The following is a 12,485-nucleotide window of genomic DNA, read 5'->3' on the forward strand; positions in this document are numbered from 1 at the left end:
TGTCTTTAATCATGGATGCTGTAATTGTCTATTGAGAAAAAGTAAAATCAATGCACAAGTTACTAGAAATAATAACAGAGTTTACAAAGGTATCTGAATCAAAGACCAATGTTTAAAAATCATTTGTAATTTTTATACACCCGAAAAAATTATAAAACACCGTTTATAGTTACGTATAACAAATATAAGTTTCTCAGATATATCTACCAAATGATGTACAAAACTCTGAAGAAAAAACTATAACCCTTTTTGAACAACATTAAAGAAGCTCTAAATACCCGACAGGTACATCGCAGTGATGAAAAGTCTCTCCATCGGCTCTCCCCGAAGTGATCTACAGAATCAATGCAAATCCAACTGAAGTTTCAACAAAAGCTTTCCAAAAACTTGGCAAGTGGGATCTAAAATGTACAGGAATGAACACAGTACCATGCTGTTCCTAAAGAAGAACAGGTGCTGTGGCATTCCACCCTGATATCAGGACCTAGAATAATGTTACTGAAATGAACAGTGTCGTGTTATCACAGAGACCGGGGAGCCCAGAAACGAGCTCCCGTGGGGCAGGGCTGGCGTTGCAGCTCAGTAGGCAAGTAATGAACTAGTCTCAAAACGGTGCTGAGATCATAAGTGATTCAAATGGGAAAAAAAGAAATCATATCCTCATCTTACACAATAGACGAAAATAAACCCCCTCCATTCCTAGCTACGTGTCCAAGAGAAACAAAACACATCCCCACAGAAACGTGCACAGAGCGTGCAAAGCAGCGTCATTCATAACAGCCAAAAAGGAGAAACCACCAAAATGTCCATCAACGGATGAATGGACAGATAAAGTCTAGTATATACAAACAACAGAATATTATTCAACAATTAAAAGAAACTGAGAACTAAAACACACAACAACATATATGAACCTTGCAAACATACTGAATAAAATTGCCAGTCACAGAAGACCACATGTGGCATGATTCCACCATATGAACTAGTCAGAACAGGTAAATCCAGAGAGAGGATTTATCAATAGATTAGTGGATACCTGGGGCTGGAATGTTTGGGGCAAACGGAGAGTAACTGTTAACGGCTATCAGTGTTTTGAGAGGAGGTGATAAAATGCTCTAAGATTGATGGGTGATGGCTGCACAACTCCGCGAATAGACTAAAACTCACCAAACTGTACACTTTAAATGGGTGAATTGCATGGAATGGAAATTACATCTCAACAAAGGATCATTTTAAAAATAATGCTTAGTGGATTAGAGACCAAATGTGAAAGACAAAATTTTTTAAAATATGGGAGATGGCTTTTTTTTTTTTTTTGGCCGCACATTATGCGGGATCTTAGTTCCCTGACCGGGGATCGAACCCAGGCCACGGCAGTGAGAGTGCTGAGTCCTAACCACTGAACCACCAGGGAATTCCCTGGGAGATGGCGTTTTTACTTCAAGGTAAGGAAGGATTTCTTAAACATAACTCAAAGGGCACTAACTTGAAAAGGTTGATAAATTAGATAAAATATAATTAAGAACCTTCATTCATCAAAAGACACCACAGAGCTAATGAAAAGATAAATCAAAACCTGGAAGGGGAGATTCACAATATAGGTAATTAACAAAAGAATAGTATCCAGATTTTGTAAAGCACACCAATAAATAAAGATAAACAACCCCACAGAAAAATGAGGAAGCAACATGAACAGGAACTTCGTAAGAGGCAACATTTTAATGGTAAACATATGAAAAAGTATCCTACTTTATCACTCTTCAGAAAATGCAGTATCATTTTACAATCACTCTATCTGCAGAAATGTAGACGTCTGACAGTACCAAATGTTGGCAAGGATGGTGCTCTTACACACTACTGATGTGAGTGTAAAGCTGTAAAACCCCACTGTAAATTAATTTGGCTTTACCTAGAGAAGCTGGACATTTTCGTAAGCTATGTCCCAACGTTTTATAGAGAAAACTCTTCATGTGTACTCCAGGGACATGTTCAAGAATATACATCGTAGCTTTTTAAAAACTACATAACTAGAGATGGCTCAGGTTTCCATCACAATTAACTGACTGCTGGTCATACAATGGGATATTATATCCAGCAAAATGAATAAACCAGAGCTACACACGACAATGGGTGAATATTACAAATACAATGTAAGTGAAAATGCAAATAACAGATTACCTATAATATGTAATCATATTTATAAAATTAAAAAACAAGCAAAAGGAAAGAGTATGCTGCTTAGAGAACATACACGTGATGAAGCTGTACTGAAAACAATGTTAGGAAACTATCAACACACAAGAACAACGGCTGCCTCAGGGACAGGGATGCCAAGAGTATGGAAGGAAAGAAGAATACAGTAGAGGTGAGAGTTTGAATAATAATGTTTTTCTAACTCTTAACACGGGAGGTTGGTTCATGACGTTCATTTTGTTTGTATGCATTAGTAATGAAGTGTTATTTATGACATATATTCTTCGTAAGTATCAAACACAACATAATAAATAAATTTCAAAAGATGTCGCAGGGGTTTAAGCCCAGGTGGCAAGGAGAATGCTTCTAACAAGGAAAAACTTCTTGTTGTTAAAATAAATTTTAACAACACTTATTTTAATATAGTCTTTCTATTTATTATGAAAATTTTTTAAATCCTACAATTTTTCCTTTTGTTGGGGCTATTTCATAGGGAACCCTCAATTTCAATCATGTCTTCAGATACCACATTGTTTCCTTATTCTTTACTTTTATCATGAAAAAAAGTTAATTTAAAATATCTTTTCTTTAGAACAACATATTAATAGTTCTAGAATATATTTTAATACTTTATGGTTAATATTAAGGCCACTAAACATTATTTTAAGTCATACAAAATTGATCAAAAATAATTTCTCTATTTTCATTATGCTGGACACAATAAATATATCTTTGGATTTAAGCCTACAGATGAAAGAAAACACATTATTTTAACTTATGGTCTTTTAACCTTCTCAGATTATTTTATAAATATCATGTGCAACAGAATGTTCTCTTTTTGTTGTAAACAACTCTCAGAGGAACCTTAGCATAAAACAGTTTAACCTTGTAAGAAAACATCGCTTTTGTCTCCCAAAGAAAAAAGTATCAAAAATAATGATAGATGATTAGTGTGTTTATAACAAATTAAATACAATAATTAAACACCAATCAGCTCTGTTTTGAACCAGCACAACTGGTATGTAATGAACACCATGGTTCAGGCAGTCGTAGGATCAAACAATACGGATTAGGGAGGATTAAAGAGAAACAAAATGGTAGGAAGTCAGGATCAGGAGGTTGGAACGTAGTATGATCTGAAGCAGAGGTGCTCACAGAATGGCAAGCATCTCTAGAGGACTCTCACGTTGACTTAGGTCTCGGGTCTTCCGAGACGTTCGATCCTCAGGTAGTTCAGAGCTCTCTGGTCAGCTGTGTCAGTCACTGGTTTGTCTGCCCATCTATGAGCCCATCCATCTCAACGGCCATTGCCTCATCACATCCTATTTTAAGGAGCTGGGTTGTCTGTATCTATTCATGATTCTCAGGGTCCGTTTTTGAAGAGCTGTGTTCTCATCTATACACAGGGCTTATCAAGGAAGCAGAATCCTCAGCGGGGCTGCATTTCAAGAGAACAGCCCGTGCCCCTCAGTGCCTACTCACTGGAGGTGCCCTGCCACCATCAAGGGTGAGGAACCTAAGAACCGGCCTTCCATGAACGTCCTTTGCCGGGTCACAGAGGTGAGAATTAGCACAGAGAACAGGATGGAAGTGCTCTTTCGCCTTAGGGTCTATTAATAAGTAGGAGTTCATTATATAACTTAGCTTTATTTATTAATATATTTCCTGCTTTAAATGTGCTTTATGTAAACATTTAAAATTTGTCCTCAGTTAGATGTCTCTAAAACCTCACTGAGCTCGTTGTCAACAGAAAATACTAGAAGATAACTTTCAGTGTTGGCAGCTGCCAGCTTACGATGGAAAAACGTAACCAATGGATGTTTTTAAAAATAATTTTGTGGGGAAAACAACCTGATGACTAGTAAGGTTTTTGTTAGTTATAATATATAATCTAAATATATAATATACTTGCTATAAATTTATAGTATTATATATTTTATTATTAAATATTGTATTTTAAAAATTAAAATACAGATAATAGATTCTTTCTGTTATACTCGGTTATTGATCACTCCTTATGTCAGTTATTTTCGAAGCAACTTCAGATCTTATTCTTCTAGAACTTTAATTTTACTCCAAATGTCTCATTTTATTTTTGAATAAAAGGAATACCTTGAATGAAACGTGAATTTGGGGGATCTGATTAAATATATAGAATTGATGTGAAAGTAGATATTCAGACTTCAAGGAAGGATAGCATCTATATTAAAAAGTCAATACAGCAGAAACTAACACAACACTGTAAAGCAATTATACTCCAATAAAGATGTTAAAAAAAAAAAAAGTCCAGAGTGGGATATATTAGAAAAATGCAGTTGGATCAACAAAAAATAATATTTTAGAAATATCTATATCTATTTTACAGACATTAAACTTATACCAAGCATAAAACTATATCTTACATGAGATCCAATGTTGATTATAATTTAAAACCTGAAATTCATCTAAAGAGTTAAAATAAAAGCCTATTTTACTGTATAATTATATCCTACAACATTCAATATATCTTTTAACATATTTTGGAAATTAATGATTTCAAATTAAGCCAAGTATTACAAAATTACTTTACATGTGAGTTAATTTTTTTCCTGAGTTTTAGAATAAAAGTTTATATTTTTTAGTGTTTTTATAGGGCTAAAAAGCTTTTAAAGTTGTTCCCATAAGCCATAGGAAAGACAGGTAGTTGATAAAAGCAGAAAAGAGAAACATTAAGAGATGCAGGGAAAGTCACATAAAAGTCTGGGTAAGAAACCAGGTCTTCAGATTCCTAGGGCAGCATATTTCCTGTTTATAACCTGCTGCATCTAGGCTGCAAACAGAACTTTCTTGACTCATAATGTCTATGTTCTGTCAAATGGAAAACATTTAAAAAATCCCTTCAGTGACTCAGAGATATTTAGAAAGAAGAGTCAGCAGATTTACCTTATGGTTATTCAAAGATTTCTCTAAGATCCAATATGCATGTTTAGGATATTTAAGGTACATTTGTGTTTCTAGACTCTTGTTCTACAGTTATTAGACCCAGTAATTAAAAATATAATCATTTGCCCACCTTGCAGTTCAGGAAAAATATTACCTCTGCAACTTGTAAAGATGAGAAAGGAGTTTAAACTGCCCCAAATTCCAAATGAATAGCTTAGCTCTGGAAGGAATTCTATACACAAAATTAAAATGTGGTATCGTTGATCACAATGACACTACTAAATTACATGATGAAGGAGAGGACAGAGCCTAACATATAGGAAAGGCAAGAAAAACTTTAACTTGATTAAAACTTTTTAGAACAATTAATACTCAGTTTTGGAACATACTACAAAGGGCTTATGTCAAGAAATAAAATATATTTTTTACCTGCAAAAGAAGAGAGCACTCTAGGTGGAGAATAAAAAAGAAAAAAAGAAATAGGGTGAAAGTACAAAAGAAAAGCACTCATTAATTTACATGCCTATCTGGAGGAAAAAAAACTTCAAAAGGAGAAGCAGAACATATAATGAGACACATGAACTGGCAAATATTATGTCTGCATTTGTTTTTTGTGAATAATGATGATACTACTAAAAATTCATAACTGATATTGAAATTTATAGTTTTATTCTAAAAGAACCACCCAAATCATCTAATTGCAAATAGGTCTTGAGGAAAGTGAGTGAAAATCAACAGCAATTTGCTTTTAGGTTAAGTTACAATTAATAGGGAAAAAAGGAAGTTCTCATTGGCCTAATTTGGAAACTTGCAAATGAAATGTCTACTACACTTAAAATGACTGTGTATGAGCATTTATTTTATAGATTAAATATATTAATAATGAACAGAAGCACAAAATATAAATATGTATATATTTTCTAGACTCGCATGGAATTATAAAAGTGGGAACAGTCCCCTGGAGAATTGGGACACTACAAAGACACTATCTTCAAACAGCACTCTTAATAATCTCATCTTGAGAATGCAACATAAAGTATTAAAGAGCAAACACGGACGTATTATCCACAACTCACTTTGGTAGAGTATCAGGGCTAACGAACAGGACCACAGGTCGGGAACATGTTATTTGCAGCATCTAGAAACCCTTAAAGCTATTCCTTTGACAGAGTGTTTCCAGGAACAACAGGTAACCTATTTGGCCTTGGAAGAAAAATAAAATTCAGGGTAGGTTCTTCTCCACTAGAAAACTTCTTCTATAAAGAGTGACATTCAAGTAATCGGAAAGCAGATTTTCAGCATTCTCTCCACTTACTATACTTCCCTTTCCCAGGAAAGCAAAGAACCAGTTTTCTCCTGGTTCTCTATTAGCCTCTCTATCCAAACATTCTATATGCATTAGGGTCACACGAGCCCAAATGTTATACTAGTGCCATTAAGAAAACACTAATTACTGTGCTAATAACCAGGTGCCTTGACTAAAGCAGGATATTCGAAGTTTTGGCTGCTTAATTAAATATAAGAAAATCTAGAACACTCTGGCTTTAAACAATGAGCCAGCGGAAGGAAGGGCTGCCCGCCTCCGGTGAAAGTCCAAGCTGCCTGCCGGTGTGCCGCTGTCAGAATGGACACGGTGCGTGCTCTCTTATTCTTGTTTCTAACAGCATTTCCTCCCAGGCATGTGTACTTTTGTGCATTGTGTGCACTACACACAACCAATTCTTTAAATCTACGCTAAAACTAAAGCAGAAAATCACATGATAGGTTTTAAGTCAGTACCATGTCAGCACCAGGATTTCTAGCTTAATATTCCTGTCCTCTCACTCACTGCAGAAAACAGCGTAATTCTTGGTAAATCTACTTCTAGGAATTTTGAAAGAAGCTTAAAGTAAGTACCCTTTTAAAGCCACGAAGGCATCGGTAGTGAGTATCTTCACACAGTAGCACAGTATCCTCCTATGTCAACATGACCTTAAAAGACAGTTTTGAGGTGGAAGTACAGTTACTGCCAGGTGGGCCTTCCCAAGATCTCTTAGGTGTTAGAATACCTTGTATGAGGTGTAGGGCAGAGGGTCAGAAGAGAGAGGGAGATTACCTCACTATTAATCCATCCCACTCAGGAAAGCATCCTGGATAATTCTGATGTCCATACAGCAACCCCAAGAAATGGTGAAAAATAACTTAATTCACTATAATAATTTGTACTTTTGTGCATGACCTGCTACTTGCTGCTTTTACTTCTCTATTCATAAATGAAATCACTTAATATAAAAGGAAATTGTATGGGTAAAGCCAATGCAAATAACTAGGGAAAAATGCACTAACTAAATCCAAGGTGATATTCTTTGCCTCTGCTTATAAACATAAGCAGAGGCAAAGAATATCATTGTTAATTTTTTTCATAATTTAGGCTTTTCAGTTTAAAATTACTTTCAAACATTTTTGTAGTTTTTTTTTTAGCTGAGACTCAATAAAAGTATAAAAAAGGTTGTTCTTAAATATATTCAAGTGTATATTCAAAAGGTATACATAGTTCTATCATAACTGGCATACCGACGTTAGAAACAGGATTCGTAACAATGATATAATATAAAAATAAAGGCTTTCAATGAATTGATAGATCTTACTATCTTACTAAATACAATGTTAAACTCTTTTCAACATTATATTCTTGCATCTGGTAAAACTAGACAGTTATGAGATCTCAGTAAAGTTATATGTCTTAGACATACAAACACAGCCTCAGGCACACTGATCTTCATTGTAACACTTTTAAAAACAAACTGAGGAACAAAGGCTACCTAGGGTCAAGATCATGGATACCAATAGTTTTTCAAAACCCAAAGGAAAAAGTGCTATGAGTAAATTTAGAGATGAACATCAACAAAAAATAAACATTTCAATTCGCTTAACATTTTTTTGATAAATATGTGAATTGAGTTTTTTCCAGTAAACACTAATCAACATCCAATGGATTTTAAAACTGATGGTTTTGTTAAGAAAAATGTTCTACTCAATTTAATGCAGAGCTCTTCCAAAACCACTCTGCAATGAAAACGTCCGTGTGACCATCTCTAACTTCCACTAGTCAGTATCCAAGCTCCCAAGGCCTGTTAAACTCTTGGTAGCTGACTATGTACTCAGCGCAGAGAACAAAGCCACCTGACAGCTTATAAGACAGATGATTTCCAAGATTATTTTCCTTTTTGTTAACCTGAAAGGTTCAGCAAACCCTCCTACCTTGTCTCCCAGATTCCACCTCAGGCACAAGCTCACACTTGCCCCGTCCGCTCACCTGCCAGCCCCTGTTAAGCAAGCGCTCTCCTACAGGACAGGCGCCAAAACACAGCTCGCCTCCCAGCCAGGCTCGCAGCCACGGACCCTGGTTGTGGCCTGTCAGGCGCAGCTGCCTGACTAATCCTCCGTGTTACCCTTTATCTCGGATATTTATTTGCTTCATAATCTGAGATTTGGATTCCTGATTTCATGCATGTTTCAAAATTACAGTTACTACTCACTCCCCAAACCTGCCGTCATGATTAGATTCTTGCCTTTAAGTGATTACATCCTTTTTATCTCTTGTTTTAACTACCTGGACTTTGGAAGACCTTTTCCTGACCTCTTGATCTGAGTTCATTCTCCTAAAACTGATCTACTTGAGTTTCTGACCCTCCCAACAATTTAACAGCCCATGTTAATACCTGGCTACCTGGGTTTCTGGTCTCCTTCCCCTGTGTCTTCTAGAATACTGAAAATACTCGATTTACTCTCAGGCCATTTATTGAGACATTTATCCCCAAAGAGACCAGCAAACCCTAAGAAAGCGTTAGGATGAAAAGAAATACCTGCAACGTGTTGAAACAGAAATATATGTTGCTATGGATACAGAACTCCATTTATGACCTTAATTTTTTTCTGTGCAGTTCCAAAGCAAAGCAGCCAATGAGGAGGCAGAAACGTAACTAAAACAATGTGATCAAAGAAAGCAGAAAGTACATTATTTTCATTAGCAGGAGATTAAATAAAGTGGTTTTTGTTTGTCTTCATTGTCCGTTCAGTACGAGATGACTTGAATGTCGGTATATGCCATCTACTAATTTCATAAGTCAAAAGGAAAAAAATTTTCCCAGCTCTGTATGATTACGATTGAATGTATGTAATAAAGTGGATGCTGTTAAGTAAAATGTTATGCATAAGGCAAACCACTTGCATTTCAATTCTACATTTTAGAAAACCATTGTGTGCGCACTTGTGTGTGTATTCCATATGCTTCAAAATTTTACAGGCAGTTTCACAGATTTATTTGGAATCCTTATAATAAATACATAGGTATTATCATTTCCATAAAAATGATTAAGTGGGTGCTCTAAGAGATTGGGTTAACGTATCTGTTTTAAGTTCACAAACCTTGCAAGCAGCAATCAGAACTGGCTCCCAGGTACCTAACTGTCCTCATCTGCTCCATTAGACAGCTTAATTAACACTTCCTGCTCTAGAACTCACGGAAGTTCTGCACAGAGGCTTAGACTCAAGTGATTGAGGCACTTAAATGTTTAATTAAATGACCATTATTTATTTTATTTTACTTTTCAAACAGTTGCCTCCTGGATCAATAAAAATGATTCAACTAACATGTCAATGCTAAAGAAATCTAAAATAACATTAGTGGGAAAAAGCATATGTTAGAGTCTTCCCCATGGAGTGATTTCCCATGCACTGGTGAATTACCCATCTGAAATAATACTATTTTATTACAGTCTGATGTTGCTTCTCACTTCAGATTTTATCGCATCATGAAATTACATTTCAACACGACATTCAAGATTTATTAAGAAAGTCTTGCCTCAATCAGTCTTCTATTTATTTCCACTAAGATTTCAGTTTTTCATGCAGTTTCTCTTTCTCAGAGCATCTTATAATCCTTATACTTAGACTTCATATCTTCAACTCACTACAACGCTGACTACTGTATCATGGGGCCTGTCTAATGCACTTTCTTTTTTTAATTTTTATTTTATATTGGAGTGTAGTTGATTAACAATGCTGTGCTCGTTTCAGGTGTAGAGCAGAGTGATTCAGTTATACCTATACACGTATCTATTCCTTTTCAAATTCTTCTCCCATTTGGGTTATTACAGAATACTGAGCTGATTTCCCTGTGCTCTACAGTAGGTCCTTGTTGGTTATCTATTTTAAATATATTATAGCAGTGCGTACGTGTCAATCCCAAACTCCCAATCTATCCCTCCCCCACCCCGGGCACTTTCCCCCTGGTAACCATACTTTCGTTCTATAAGTCTGTGAGTGTTTCTGTTTTGTAAACAAGTTCAGTTGTATCATTTTTTTAGATTCCGCATGTAAGTGATATCATATGGTATTTGTCTTTCTCTGTTTGACTTACTTCACTTAGTGTGGTAATCTCCAGGTCCATCCGTATTGCTGCAAATGGTAATGCACTTTCTATGCTGATGAAACTATGCCTGTGTTCTGTTTTTCACCTTGGCGTCACTCTTATTTGAAGCACCTATGACCACCACTATGGAGCACGGATAAGGTTTCCCTACGCAACCTTAAGTTATCCATCCCAATATATTACTCCAACTGATGAGTATCCTTGTCTTAATTCTAAAATGTATATAACTTCGTTGCACCAGTGACAGAAATACTTTACTGACCATTCTTATAAGAACATAGTATGATGTTACCATGAGATGTTTCTACAGGATGCAAGATAAATGCATTCCACAACATCAGCAACAAATTGCAAATGTCTTCTGACCATCTCCATATTCCTCTGAAAAAGTGCATCATGAATTAACTAGTTAGGAATCTGCCCAAAACTTTTGTGAATCTGTTTTAATGGAACACCTCAGAAAACAAAGATTAAATGAAAATAGAAAAAGAAAAATTAGGCCACTGTATTGGCAAAAGTGTTCTTATGAAAATTTTCACTCAAATGCTTCTTTACTATTTTAAAATGCACATCATCAAACAAACCAAATGGTACAGAACGGCTCTTAATGCAAACAGTATTTTACTGCTTTTGACTCCCCATCTCCAATCCCCCCCACCAGGAGGTAGACACATTTAACTCTTTCAGGTATTTTTTTTTTTTTTTTTTGCGGTACTCGGGCCTCTCACTGTCGTGGCCTCTCCCATTGCGGAGCACAGGCTCCGGACGCGCAGGCTCAGCGGCCATGGCTCACGGGCCCAGCCGCTCCGTGACATGTGGGATCTTCCCGGACCGGGGCACGAACCCGTGTCCCCTGCATCGGCAGGCGGACTCTCAACCACTGCGCCACCAGGGAAGCCCCAGGTGTGTTTTTAACTCTTCCGATAATGACCTTCATATCTTTATATCTTTCATGAATTACTACTTATTCACCACCTATTTACTTCCTGCTATGAAAGAGAAAGAGTTAGCTTCCTCAAGCCATCCACCATCACTCCTTCCCATCTCTGAAACATGGCTGCTTTTTTTAGTTCCTTTATGGTTTACCTTTATAGCTTTCCTCCAGTTTCATTCAGATATAATTGACATATAACACTGTATAAGTTTAAAGTATACAACATAATGATTTGATATATGTATATATTGTGAAATGATTATCACAATAAGTTCAGTTAACACCATCACCTCCATAGTTAGTTATTTTTTCCTGTGATGAGAACTTGTAAGATCTACTCTCTTTGCAACTTTCAAATCTAGAATACAGTATTGTCAACTCTAGTCATGCTGTATATCACATCCCCAGAACTTATTTATCCTATAACTAGAAGTTTGTAGCTTTTGACCATCTTCACCCAATTCCCCCATGTCTCACCCTTTGGCAAACACCAATCTGTTCTCTGCTTCTATGACTTTGTTTTTTTAAGGTTCCACATATAAGTGAGATCATATGGTATTTGTCTTTTTCTGTCTGACTTAATTCACTTAGCATAATGCTCTCAAGGTCCATCCATGTTGTAGTAAATAATAGGACTTCCTTCTTTTTTATGACCAATAGTATTCCATGGTGTATCTATATATATTTTCTTCGTTCATTCATCCATTTATGGACACTTAGGTTTTTTCCTTGTCCTGGCTATTGTAAACACTGCTGTAATGAACGTGGTGTGCCAATCTCTCTTCAGGATAGTGATTTCGTTTCCTTCAGATATATATCCAGAAGTGGAATTGCTGGATCATATTGTAGTTCTATTTTAAATTTTTTGATGTGGAGAAAAGGAAACCATTGTGCACTGTTGGTGGGAATGTAAATTAGTGCAGCCACGATGAAAAACAGTATGGAGGTCCCATCAAAAATTAAAAATACAACTTTGAATAAAATAATTAAGCCTTCCTTTCCCAGCAATTATGGGTGGTGCCT

At 36.0% G+C, this 12,485-nt stretch overlaps 1 protein-coding gene and 1 non-coding gene across 14 annotated transcripts in view; both read right to left on the reverse strand.

Moving 5' to 3' along the window:
- CEP112 (centrosomal protein 112) overlaps nt 1-12,485 on the reverse strand; it is a 416,092-nt gene that overhangs the window by 169,976 nt on the left and 233,631 nt on the right. The gene's annotated exons all lie outside the window — the stretch shown is intronic.
- On the reverse strand, nt 1,343-1,414 carry TRNAE-CUC (transfer RNA glutamic acid (anticodon CUC)). Its single transcript has one exon. It is a non-coding gene; the product is annotated as a tRNA-Glu (tRNA).

Source organism: Lagenorhynchus albirostris, chromosome 20, assembly GCF_949774975.1.
Source record: "Lagenorhynchus albirostris chromosome 20, mLagAlb1.1, whole genome shotgun sequence".
NCBI classification, from domain to species: domain Eukaryota; kingdom Metazoa; phylum Chordata; class Mammalia; order Artiodactyla; family Delphinidae; genus Lagenorhynchus; species Lagenorhynchus albirostris.